Source organism: Aulonocara stuartgranti, assembly GCF_965226115.1.
Source record: "Aulonocara stuartgranti genome assembly, chromosome: 6".
Taxonomy (NCBI): domain Eukaryota; kingdom Metazoa; phylum Chordata; class Actinopteri; order Cichliformes; family Cichlidae; genus Aulonocara; species Aulonocara stuartgranti.
This window is the reverse complement of record NC_138944.1, coordinates 39,423,160-39,437,143: the sequence shown is the minus strand read 5'-3', so window position 1 is coordinate 39,437,143 and position 13,984 is coordinate 39,423,160. Positions and strand designations below refer to the sequence as shown.

General features: G+C 41.8%; 1 long non-coding RNA gene across 1 annotated transcript in view; it reads left to right on the top strand.

Moving 5' to 3' along the window:
- Window positions 1-13,984, top strand: part of LOC309709362 — a 121,364-nt gene that overhangs the window by 85,590 nt on the left and 21,790 nt on the right. The gene's annotated exons all lie outside the window — the stretch shown is intronic.

Here is a 13,984-nt window from a genome sequence, read left to right as displayed (position 1 = left end):
GATACACAGGGGATCACTAAGGGTTTTCGCTTGGGCAGCAGTTGTCCTTCTCTGTGTAACACAGTGGTTCCCAAACTTTTTTTGCTGGGCCCCCCTTTGTTTTACAGAAAAATGTTCGCGCCCCCCCCCCCCCCCCCCCCACCTCGCGCACACGCACGCACACTAACATTAATGCACGCTAACACATCCTCCAACCACACACACCCATATTTTGCTCAATTGCGGTTTTCACACCTCAAACATTTAGTAAGCAATAAGGCAAATACAAGTAATCTGCAGGTAGTAAGAAAATAAACTACGAACTCTTTTACGCTACGTCCGCACCTACACGGGTATTTTTGAAAACGCAGCTGTTTCGTCCACACGTAAACGGCGTTTTAAATCACCGAAAACTGAGACTCATTTTTTGCGTTTACGTGTGGACGAGGAATACATAGTTTGTCATGCAACGTTAAAGGTATTTTCCTTTTTTCACGTCAGCCAAACACTTTGGGAAGGTCTGGTATAACAGGACATTATGCAGTTTAATAAGTTGGTAACAGCAAGATTTAGCCAAAGTATTTTAAAGCCTCCCAATTGCCTTTGGGATTCAACAGTTGGTATCTTTTGTTAATTCTTTTGTGGAATCATGTATTCATAATATTGTTTAAAAAAGATTAAGAAGTATTAGCCCCCAAATGTACTCTTTAAAACAAAAAATTAAAAACCTAATTCATATAAATATTTATTTTATTAGTTATTTATAGAATAACATTTATATCACTAAATGTGAGCACTTCTATTTTGACCCTTGTAAGGGCTGTGCTAACCTTTCATTAGCCTGGGCTATAAAGGAACTGTGGTCAGTATTAGGACCCTACATTCTGTTTCTTTTAAATACTGCATTGATGACTGGAGTCTTCCCTGAATGTTTTAAATCAGCTGTGGTAGTGCCAATCTTGAAAAAGCCTGGACTAGACGTTGACATGGTTGCAAACTATCGACCCATCTCACATCTGTCTTTTTTTTTCTAAGGTCTTTGAAAAAGTTGTTTTTAAGCAGCTCACTGAGCATCTGTCAACAAACAATCTGTTTGAACCATTTCAGTCTGCTTTTAGATCAAATCACTCCACAGAAACAGCTTTAATCAAAGTGGCAAACGATCTGTTGGTAAATGCAGACAACGATCGCACTTCAGTTTTAGTACTACTAGATCTAAGTGCTGCGTTTGACACTGTGGATCACTGTATTTTATTGGATAGGCTTGAACATTTTATTGGAGTTACAGGAAATGTTTTATCATGGCTGAGATCTTACTTGTCTGGGAGATCTCAGACTGTTAATTTTAAAAATGATCTCTCTGAGACCTGTGCAGTGGGGCATGGGGTGCCTCAGGGCTCTGTACTTGGCCCATTGCTCTGTATCCGCTTCCTCTTGGTGTTCTTTTACGTTCTTTTAATGTAACTTTTCATTGTTACGCTGACGACCTGCAGCTTTATGTTCCTTTAACCACTGGAAATTGTGCTGAAGTGTCTAAATTAGAACTGTGTCTATCTGCAAATTAGGGGCTGGTTATCGGATCATTTCCTGCTTCTTAATACTGATAAGACAGAGTAGATAGTCACTGGACTACAAAAATTTCAATACTTGTCCCAAAATTTCATCTTGAAAATTGATGACTATGTCATAAATTGCAGGGACAAGGTTAAAAGCTTGGGTGTGTGGTTCGACATGGTGCTGTCTTTCTCATGTAAAAAAGATAACAAAGACAGCCTTTTATCATTAAGGAACATAGCCAAAATCAGTCAAGTTTTATCAAGCAACACTGCAGAGGTTTACAGATGGTGCAAAATGCAGCTGCACGCATTTTAACTAAAACTGGAAAATTTGAGCACATTACCCCTGTATTGAAATCCCTTCATTGACTACTTTGTCAGGTTCGAGCAGATTTTGATTTTAAGGTCCTGCTGCTCACCTACAAGGCTTTAAATGGTTTGGCACCTTCAAACCTCTCTGATCTTTTGCACCCTTATGTTCCATCCCGTGCTCTCCGATCTCAGGATTCTGGCCTTTTAAAGGTCATTGAGCCAGAAAAAAAAAGTACTGGAGAGCGTGCTTTTTCTTTTCGTGCCCCATTTTGTGGAACAACCACCCTCAAGATATTAGGGGGGGGGGGGGGGGCGTGCTCGCAAGCCACAGCCCTGAGGTTTATCCTCCTAGTGTTACATGGATTAGCAGCAGTCCAACCTTTGACTCCTGTTAGGGATGACTTGACTCGTGGGTCTTTTCAGGTAGGGTCCAGTCATTGTTATATGTGTACTGGAGATGGAAACTACTTCCATCAGAACAAGGCCTTTCCTTTTGCTGTACAGAAGCTGCATATTTTAGGTGTGGCTTCTATACAATAGTATTTAACGGATCATAAATTATAAAATGCATTCCATTTTGCATTCAGTAAGATGCTAAATTACAGACAGAGGGAATTATCTCCTAAAGAAAATGTTTACTGAAGTCACAGAAGAAGGGAATCAAGGGTTTCTTTTCCATAGACTTCTTTACAACCTCCAGTCTTTTTTCAACAAAAGAAGCCACTTGTACTTCTGCATAAGCTGCACTTTTAGACCTAGAGACTACATCCATCTTTTATTTGTAGTTTGTTTAAATGTACCAACTAACTGAATCAGTACAAAAGTAAACATGTCAAAATGGTGGTGTTCAGCTAGTTGGAAGTATTTCATTTTCAGGAACAGTGTAGCTTTCATTAAGCTGCATCCATGAGTGTGTGAGTCTGGATGGAATAGTTAGAAAACACTTCAAGGCATAGAATAGAAGTGCTACATGAATGTAGGTGTGATTGGAAGAATGTGGTATGTGCAAGTACCTTTACTTTTAGCATGGCGGCTGTAATGAGACCATAATTAATACTTGTCACACCACCTTAAAACACAAACTGTGATTGTTACACTTTTGTTTTGAATACATATTCAGCAAACAATCATTAATCTGTAGAGGTGTAGTTCTTCCCATTAAATTTGGGGGAAAGCCAAATTAACAGTCTCCCTTTTTTGCCAGTCTTTATGTTAGGCATAAAGGGGACTAAGAAGAGCACACAGTTATGTTTGACTCTTGTATGCATGTGTGTCTGTATGTGTGTGCCGTGCTTACTCACTTCTTGTGTTAAGTGTCTACAGATCCTAAATAACCATGCACATGTGTATAGAAGCAATTTACAAAGCCCTGTGTAATCTTCCTTTTTACTTTGCTCCTGGTTTCATCTGCAGGGGATTACAGTAGCACTTTTTGTGTGGAATGTGCAAAAGGAGGAGGGAAATACAAAATGGTGGAAAAAGGAAAACAAATTGTAGCATAATCTCTGCAGAAAAAAGATGACCGAGTGAGGGAGTCCCACGCACCCTCCATCTTTTTGGGGGGCTAGAAAATCCCATAATCCTTAATGTTTGATGTCTCAAAGCTAATGGCGTTTATTAGGACAGCCCAAAAGGTGCTTTGTCCACAATGTGGTTGCTGTTGAGGTTTTGAATGACATTGCAGGGAGAGAGCTGGTAACTTTAGCTTAATCTGGGCTTATCCAGCCCTGATGCATGCACAGGTGTGTGGCCCTTAAACCCACAAAAGGCCATGCTCTCCCGTGCGAGCCAAAGATCAATCCTGCTCCAGGGGCTGAAGATGTCCAGAGGAATACATGCTGCACCTTTAACCCAGGAGGTTTTAGCCCCCTCATGAACTGAACTGCCTATTATCACATTTTAATTAAAAGGCTGCTCATTTTTCCCTTACCTGCTCAATAAGATATGGAATGATCTTTTCCTGCTGAATCACTTTACATTTCTTAAAGCAAGTCATGGAGGTTGAGTTGCACATAGTCAACTGCAGGATTTTTGTTTTGACCTCTCCATTCAACCCAGAGACTTTTGTTTTGTGTTTTGACCATAAATCCTGTCAGTTCATATATTCAGCAGTAGTGATTTGTGTCGCACTAGAATATTCTAGTGCCTCTGTCAGTGCGCCCCAGGGCGGCTGTGGCTACACTGTAGCTTGCCATCACCAGTGTGTGAATGTGTGTGTGAATGGGTGGATGATTGTGTATAGTGTAAAGCGCTTTGGGGTCCTTAGGACCAAGTAAAGCACTATACAAATACAGACCATTTACCATTTACCATATTCAGTCACTATGGATGGTAACATCTTACATCTTAACTTAGCATCTTGCCCTCAGAAAACATGACCTTTAAAATGTAAATCAAATATGTCAAAGTTGGTTTGAGTACCCAGTGTATATATCAGATTGCACCAGTCTGAATATAGTACCACTAAATTTCCAGGGCATTCACTGCTAGCAAACAAACATGAGTGGCTGTAGCTTAGGTCGAGCAGGTCTTCTGCTGATCGGAAGGTTGGTGGTTCGATCCTCCATGTCAAGTATCCTTGGGCAAGATACTAACCAAGTTGTTCTCCAATGCGTCTATCGGAGTGTGAACGCAGTTAGAAAGCACTAATAGAGCACTATAGAGAAAGTGCTTATGAGAAAGGGTGTGATCGGGTAAATGTGGCATGTTGTATAGAGTGCTTTAAGTACTCCAGGAGAGTAGAAAAGTGCTATATAAGAATCAGTCCATTTGCATCATGTTTGCTGCCTCCTGTGCAGTCTTTCAGAGAGGACACAGAGCAACAAGATAATCCAGTGGAAGTGGTGTCTGTGGTTCTGGTGGGCTACAGGTTGCACCTGAGGCAAGTAAAAAATTATTGGCATCTTGTATAATTTGTCTACATATTGGTGATAGGTATCCCAGTCATTTAAGTTTCTAAAGGGGGTTCCATATGAAACAGCTCTGGATTTGTTGCATATTGATGTAGGTGCCAGGTTTTGAAAGCGAAAAAAAAAAATTATATCTCTGGTTACTCTGTTTATTGAAACTGCTCATAAAAGGTCTGAAATTTTTAAGGTACCCACTGTTAATATTTAAGTTGTTTCAGTTCAGTGTCACAATTTGCATCACATCATGTTACATGTTAGGTGAAGTCAGATGTCTACTTGTATTAACTTCACAGAATTTTTTTCAAACCCTCTGAACTTTTCACCATAAATATATCATTTCCCACAAAAAAACAACCTTTGTCTAATCTCTGTTCTTTTAAGACTTCAGAGAAACTCACTATAATTAGCTCGACACGCTCTTCATGTGGTTCATTATTCTGACCAATTTGTCAGAGAATGAATGACATTGATGTTGCCTCTGAATGTTGAAGGACTGCTGACTCTCTTATTGGATTTGCAAAGCCACTCCTTCAATAAAATTCCATATAATTCAATAACAGAAATCAAGGCTAGAGGCCCAGTGATCCATAAACACTATGATGATGAGGTCATCTCTTACCACATGCCAGCACATGATGCAATAACAGCATCATCTTCAGAGTGGCTGCTTTATTAGCCTACATAAAGAGGTACAATTATATCATGCGTTTCATTCTCAAACCTAAATACATTATGTGTGAGTAATTTGATCTCTCTGGATATGTGATGGTGTAGAAACTTTGTCAATGTAATTAATGAAAGACGAAAGAACAAAAATACAGAGGACTCTGTGTTGTGTGGATTTGGGGATCCATAACATTTTTACTAAAACACTTCATGATATGTCCAAACCCTGGATTTCTTCAATTGCTACCATCTTCCTTCAAATAACATGCTTGGTGGTTTGAATTTCCTGCAGGGGTGATTCTGCCCCCTCAGATTTGTGGTCACACCCTGCTGACTAAAACATCCCCCACTCTCCCCCCTCCCCCCCTTTTTTTATTTTCCCACAGATAGAGCCATATGTATAGGATGAAATACCACACACTACTTCCTGTCAGGTAGAACATGTTTCAGCATCATCCCAGTGTTACCATATCACCTTTTGCTTCTGAGATTATTTTTGGAGCTAAACTTCTTTACACCGTTTATGGGCAAAGCAAGATGAAGTCTCTATCTGTTCAAAAGTTCATGTTTACAATTACAAGGACTACAAGCAACAGGAGGCATCAGCTGGTGGCTGTACATGTGCGATTGCCAAAGCAGTCAACAGCATGGTTTTATTGTTGTTATTGTTGTTATTTGTTTGTTTGTTCGCCTGTCATGATAAGATTACTCTTTTGAGTTACGACATATTTGTACCTTGTTATGTTCACCAATCCAACACTCAATAAGGCTTCAAAGAAACATGTAATTAATAACGTGTCAGATATTATTCAGTCGCATTGAGCAAATGACCCTTCATTATGAGCTGCACTCAACATGTTGCTCTTGAATATAAGTATGCCTGTGGGGCTATGGTGCTTTGCTGAAGATGACAGGAAAACCGTTTCTGCCCACTGGGGACTGAGAGGTCAGCGTCAAATCAGAGTGTGCAGATTGCACTGATGTTACTTTGGTGTTAAGTAACCAGAGATAATACCTGAGAAGGTCCTTCATTGCTGTTTTACATTTTACAGCAATGTTTTACAGGTGACACTACAATAGTTAAAAATAAACATGTAAACACTAAATATGTGTCGGAGTGAGAATGTTTGTGTAAAGGCAACATTTTTAATGTTAAAATCTATAAATATTCATGAATTGTAGTCCAAGATGGCTGGTGAGCATACATGACATCCAACAAAGTGGACTGATTGAGCCAAAAGACAATTTTATTTAAGTCTGGATAAAGGGTTCGTTGATGTTAGCCAACTGCTGCCAACATCTAAACATAATCATAAAACTGAACTAAAAACTGTTTTGTGGTGATACTGGGTAAGGAAGCAATATGTTGACAATGAATATGTCCATGGTATGTTTAGCACCAACGTCATTGTGACTTACCAGATAAGTCAATTAACATTTTCACATGTTTAGATAGAAAATACCAAATATGGGAATTTCATGTAAATTCACAATATTGTTCATAAACACCAGTCCAATACAGAGACAAAAAGGACATTTTTACAGGACTACGTAGCTATCTTGAACACAAAGTGCATCCTTATAGAACCGCCTCTTAGCAGCAATAACTTAAATACTTACATAATTGTCTTCTGTATCAGTCTCTCATATGATTATAGAGGAAATCTGGTCCACTCTTTCTTACAACATTACTTCAGCTCATTACTTCAGGTTTGTGGGCATACATTTATCCACAGCTCTCAGTGTCATGATCTGTGATGGCAGACCGTGTGGAGAGCAGTGGACCCAAATGCAGACGAACTAAACGTGGAAACGAAACTAGATTATAACAAAATAGCGAAAAACAGAATATTAATCAAACATGAAAACCACCTAATTAAGAAACTAATCGCAATAACCTAAACTGGGAAACAGAAATATACATGAAAACCAGGAACATACATGACCACTTGAGATATGGGAAGGTTAACAGATGGCAAGTACTCTCCCAGAGTACTTAAAGCGCTGTACAACATGCCCCATTCACTTCCTTCTATACTTAAGTGCAATCTAACCAACATTCACAAACATTCACACTCCGATGGATGCATTAGAGAGCAAACTTTGGGTTAGTATCTTGCCCAAGGATACTTGGCATGCAGACTGTGGAAGCCAGTCAGTAGCTGATCTGCTCCGCCAGCTGAGCCACAGCCACCCCATGTGGTTCAGTGGAAACACACGGGGAACACAGCTGAAACAAATGAACATGACGCCACAGAGGAAGCAAAACTAAACAAATCAAATATGGAACATGAGACTGTCAAAATAAAACAGGAAAAATAGTGAGACGTAGACTGTGATAACGCAAGCTACATAATAGGACATGGAGCAGACATGAAACACATGACAGACTGGGGAGACGGCATGGAAGACAAGGAGAGGAACACGGTAAGGACGACAAAACACAGATGCCACTAAGATGGCAAGGGAGAGTAAGAGGGGACCATGAGGATGAGGGAGGGAGAGAGAGCATGAGAGAGTGGGAGGGAGGCATGACAGGCTGAGGGAAACATGGACAAACATGACAGACAGAGGAGACAGGAGGCATGGAATGAAAGTGAAGAAGGAAACATGGGAACAGAAAGGGGAAACAAGACGCGTACATAAACACAGCCTAATGGACAAGTAACAAGTAACTAAACTGATCACAAGTAAACAAAGAACTAACCAGTTAAACCTCAATAATTATACATAACAGTCATCAAAACACAACTGGCCCAGAATCATGACAGTCAGATTCCAGCACATGATTTCCATCACATTGAGGGATGGACTTTGACTGGGTCATTACTATAGTCAAAGTCTATCTTTACTATCTTTTTTTTTTAGCCAGTCTGTTGTAGATTTGCTACTGTGTTTGGCGCCCTTTTTCTTGACCCAGTTTTAGCTAAGTTTAGCTGTCAACAACCAGTCTTTCTCTTGATAACTTTGGGGAAAACCTAACCTGAACTACTCATATTGTTTCAGTTTTTTTCTAATTGTGCTTTCATTAACTTTATCATTTAGAACTTTAAGTGAGGCCTGTGGGGTTTTAGATGTAGCTCCTAGGGGTGAATTTACTGCTACGTCAAGTGCTGGGAAAATTTTGGCATTGTGTGAAACGTTCCACACCAGCAAACTACCCAAACTTCTCTGTTGTGGTCATACAAGATTAATTAAGTGCATTTGATTAGTAGCAACTGCTTGTCCATTGTCCTTTTAAATCCTGTGGAAACAGTAAAACTGCTGTTATTTTTTATGAGACTGTATAGAGTTCTGTGAAGATGTTCTTTTTCTCATTACTGTAAATTATATTTTAGTGAGTTTTCAATTTGAGCCCATTTGGTTCAGTTAAACTCATTTCCACAGTTTCATGATGTACCATGGAACCAATAACTGGTACTGGTCATCTGATTGGAGAACTCTGATTTTCCTGGTTCCTTCAACCTGCATTTCAAAATATCTTTGAGCAAGATACTTGTAGTATCAGGTAAATGAGAAGAGGTAGGAACCTTTGTGCTGGATTGTTGTTGGGAGGGGGATATAAAAATAATAAAGGACACTGACAGGAGTAATGGCGGGTCTCGTGTGTCTATGAGTTATGTCTCCAGTTAGATAGCACACACAACCTCCAAAAATGGAACAATCCTGAACCCTGAGATCGTGTCTAACCAGATACTTACTCTGCTGAAAAACTAGTTAATGCATTTGTTACTTCTAAGTTGAACTATTGTAATTTATTAGTATCAGGGTTTTGTTTTTTTTTTCAAAAAACTCCCTGAAAAGCATTCAATTTATCCAAAATGCTGCAGCAAGAATACTGACAGGGACTAAAAAGACAGCCTGATAACTTCTGGTTCCCTGTTAAATCCAAAATCAAATTCAAAAGTCTTATCATCTCATATCAGGTTTTGAATAATCAGGCCCTATCTTAACTTACGAACCTTACAGTACAGTATAACCCCAGTAGAACACGTCACTCTTTGACTACTGGTTTACTTGTGGTTCTTAGGCTATTTAAAAGTAGAATGTGAGGCAGAGCATAGAAGACAGACATCCTCTTATCTTTTAAGATTAGGTTTAAAACTTTCCTTTTTAAGATATAGTTTGGCTGGATCAGATGACCCCAAATCTTCTCTTAGTTGCAGTGTCATAGACCTAGATGCTGGAGATTTCCAGAAATGCAGTGTTTCTTCTTCACTCATCCTTGCTCACTCTCTTTGTGCTTATACACCATTCTGCATTTTATCATTAGTTATTACTATTACAAAAAAACTATCATGACAAAGCATGTAATACACATGCCAGTCCCGACAATGTTGTTAATGTTGTTGGTTTTTACTTTAACCATCTTTATTTATTTATTTTTGTTTTCTAACAGTGAAACAGACAGTAGTGATTTTCGTGCAATTGTCAACTTATTATGGGATTTCTCAGAGTGAACTGAGTATATGGACATGATCAGTTTGTGTTTTTTTTTTCTCAGTTGGATTGGTTTCATGGTGTCAGGTTGAGCCTTAAAGTGTAGAGTCTCAAAATCCCAAAGCCTTAATCTTAAAACTAGCAGTTACAGAGGATACCACATTCACCATTTTTTTGTAAATAAAATCTACATATATGCAGTGTTGGGATCCCATACAGTTGCCCTGGCATGTACCCCTAATGTGCAGTGCTAATTGCAGCTTTTTGAACCAAATCAAACTCCTCCTCTGCTGCTTCTGAGGTGACTAATTTCCCCTGTAAACCCTTGCTCCAGTCACGCATGGCTTGCTGTTTTCTCTGCAAGCCTTTGATAGTGGTGCAGTAGCATTAATTGTTTTGTACTGTTTGGTCACCACTCCCTGTAGGTGGGCTCCATTATCTATACCAACTCCATAGATAGACCCCTGTGTCATGTCAGGGCCCCCTGCTCGGAGAAAATTGGCAATTAGGAGACCGGCATCTCAAGGCTTATACTGGGATTTCTGTTTGATGGCGTTTCTGAGTCATTATTATGGGTGAATTGTTATAAAATGTTCCATGGCTACTGTTGCTATACTTAAATGTCTTTAGACATGCAAAGATGTCACAGAAGTCTCAATAGGGTTGATCTAGTCACACAAGTATGAGTGCTTGCCATTACGTTAAAAGATTATGACTCTGTATGTGTCTGCTACATCTTAAGTTCCAAATTTTGGTAAAAGACAGGTTATTTTTAGAGAATGTCCTATATATATATATATATATATATATATATATATATATATATATATATATATATAGGGGCAGTACCCTCCATGGAGAAGGAGGCTAGAGGGCAAGATCAAAGTAGCACGGAGGGAGGTTAGCCAACTAACGGAGTTGCAGAAAGGTGCGACAAATAAGGTGCCTAAGAAATACAGCAAGCTGTCCATACCTGAGGCCTTGGAAACTGCCAAGCAAAGACTCACAGCCTTGGCCAGCCGCTTGAGGAGGTACACCAGAGAGATGGAAGGCAGGAGAATAAACCAGCTGTTCTCCACAGAACCAGCAAAGGTGTACTCTCAGTGGCAAGGGAACAATAAGAGAACAGCACCACCAAGGCTGGAGACGGAGCAATACTGGAAGGGCATATGGGAGAAGGATGCAACCCATAACGGCAATGCTCAGTGGCTAGAGGATCTGAGGGCAGACCACAGCGACCTCCCTGAACAGGGTCCAGTAACCATCACAGTGTCAGATATCCAAGAAAGGGTCTCCAGTATGAAGAGTTGGACAGCACCAGGGCCCAACATGGTTCACGCCTACTGGCTGAAGAAGCTGACTGCACTCCACGAGCGTCTGGCAGCACAAATGAACCAGCTGCTAGTTAACGAGAGACACCCGGAATGGCTAACTGAAGGCCGGACGGTCCTGATCCCCAAGGACCCCAAGAAGGGACCGGTCCCCTCCAACTACCGACCAATTACCTGCCTCAGTACTACATGGAAGCTCCTGTCAGAATCAGAATCAGAATCAGAATACTTTATTGATCCCTGGGGGAAATTATTTTTTGTTACAGTGCTCCATTTTAAACCAACATTAAGACAAGACAGACAATACGCTAACTAAGAATAGTACAATATATACATATATATACATACATACATACATACATAAGTCACTTATAAATAAATATTTGGAAAAGAAACATGTGTAGCTGTAGCAGTAAACAGTGTGTTAAGTGGATGCGTTGTACAGGGAGATGGCCACAGGCAGGAATGATTTCCTGTGTCGTTCAGTGGTGCTTTTCGGTAATCTCAGTCTCTCACTGAACGAGCTCCTGTGACTGACCAGCATGTCATGGAGTGGGTGGGAGGTGTTATCCAACATTGTCTTTATCTTGGACAGCATCCGCCTCTCCGACACCACCTTGAGGGAGTCCAGCTCCATCCCCACAACATTGCTGGCCTTACGGATCAGTTTATTAAGTCTGTTGGCATCTGCGACCCTCAGCCTGCTCCCCCAGCATGCAACAGCATAGAGGATCGCACTGGCCACAACAGACTCATAGAAAATCCTCAGCATTTTCTGGCAGATGTTGAAGGACCTCAGTCGCCTCAAAAAATAGAGACGACTCTGGCCCTTCCTGTAAAGTGCTGTGGTGTTTTTAGCCCAGTCCAATTTATTGTCAATGTGTACTCCAAGGTATTTATAGTCCTCCACAATGTCAACACTGACCCCCTGGATTGAAACAGGGGTCAAGTGTTTCCTGGTCTTCCTGAAGTCCACGATCAGTTCCTTGGTCTTTGCCACGTTGAGCTGCAGATGATTCTGCTCACACCACGTGACAAAGGAGTCGACCACAGCCCGGTACTCTGTCTCATCATCCCTGCTGATGCATCCTGTCAGGCATCATATCGGCTAAGATGAACAGGCACATGGGTCAATACATGAGCGGGACACAGAAAGGAATAGGCAAGAATACCAGAGGCGCAAAACACCAGCTACTGGTAGACAGAACAATCAGCTGAGACTGCAAGACCAGACTGACCAACCTGTGCACTGCCTGGATTGATTACAAGAAGGCCTATGACTCAATGCCCCACAGCTGGATACTGGAATGCCTAGAATTGTACAAGATCAATGGGACCCTAAGAGCCTTCATCAGGAACTCAATGGGGATGTGGCGTACAACACTAGAGGCCGACTCCAAGCCCATAGCACAAGTCACCATCAAGTGCGGGATCTACCAAGGAGATGCTCTGTCCCCACTGCTGTTCTCCATAGGCCTGAACCCCCTCAGTGAGATCATTAACAAGACTGGCTACGGATACCGACTACGGAACGGAGCAGTTGTCAGCCACCTCCTGTACATGGATGACATCAAGCTGTATGCCAAGAGTGAACGAGACATCGATTCACTGATCCACACTACCAGGCTATACAGCAATGACATTGGAATGTCGTTCGGACTGGAGAAGTGTAGTCGGATGGTAACAAAGAGAGGGAAGGTAGTCAGAACTGAGGGGATTGAACTACCAGAAGGCAACATTGCAGACATAGAGGACAGTTACAAGTACTTGGGGATCCCGCAGGCGAATGGGAACCATGAAGAGGCCGCTAGAAAAGCTGCAACCACCAAGTACCTGCAGAGGGTCAGGCAAGTCCTGAGGAGTCAGCTGAATGGTAAGAACAAGATCCGGGCCATCAACACGTACGCCCTGCCCGTGATCAGGTACCCTGCTGGGGTAATAGGCTGGCCAAAGGAGGAGATAGAAGCCACTGACATAAAGACAAGAAAGCTCCTCACCATGCATGGAGGGTTTCACCCCAAGTCCAGCACCCTGAGGCTGTACGCTAAGCGGAAGGAAGGGGGCCGGGGACTGGTGAGTGTCAGCACCACAGTCCAGGATGAGACAACGAACATCCAAGAATACATTGGGAAGATGGCCCCAACTGACCAAGTGCTCAGTGAATACCTCCGGCAACAGAAACCCAAGAAAGAGGAGGGAGACGAGGAACCATCATGGAAGGACAAGCCCCTGCACGGTATGTACCACCGGCAGATAGAGGAGGTGGCTGATATCCAGAAATCCTACCAGTGGCTGGACAAAGCTGGACTGAAAGACAGCACAGAGGCACTAATCATGGCAGCACAAGAACAAGCTCTGAGCACAAGATCCATAGAGGCTGGGGTCTATCACACCAGGCAAGACCCCAGGTGCAGGCTGTGTAAAGATGCCCCAGAGACAATCCAGCACATAACAGCAGGGTGCAAGATGCTAGCAGGCAAGGCATACATGGAATGCCATAACCAAGTGGCCGGCATAGTGTACAGGAACATCTGTGCCGAGTATAACCTGGAAGTCCCGAGGTCAAAATGGGAGATGCCCCCAAGGGTGGTGGAGAATGACCGAGCTAAGATCCTGTGGGACTTCCAGATACAGACGGACAAAATGGTGGTGGCTAACCAACCGGACATAGTGGTGGTAGACAAACAGAAGAAGACGGCCGTAGTGATCGATGTAGCGGTTCCGAATGACAGCAACATCAGGAAGAAGGAACACGAGAAGCTGGAGAAATACCAAGGGCTCAGAGAAGAGC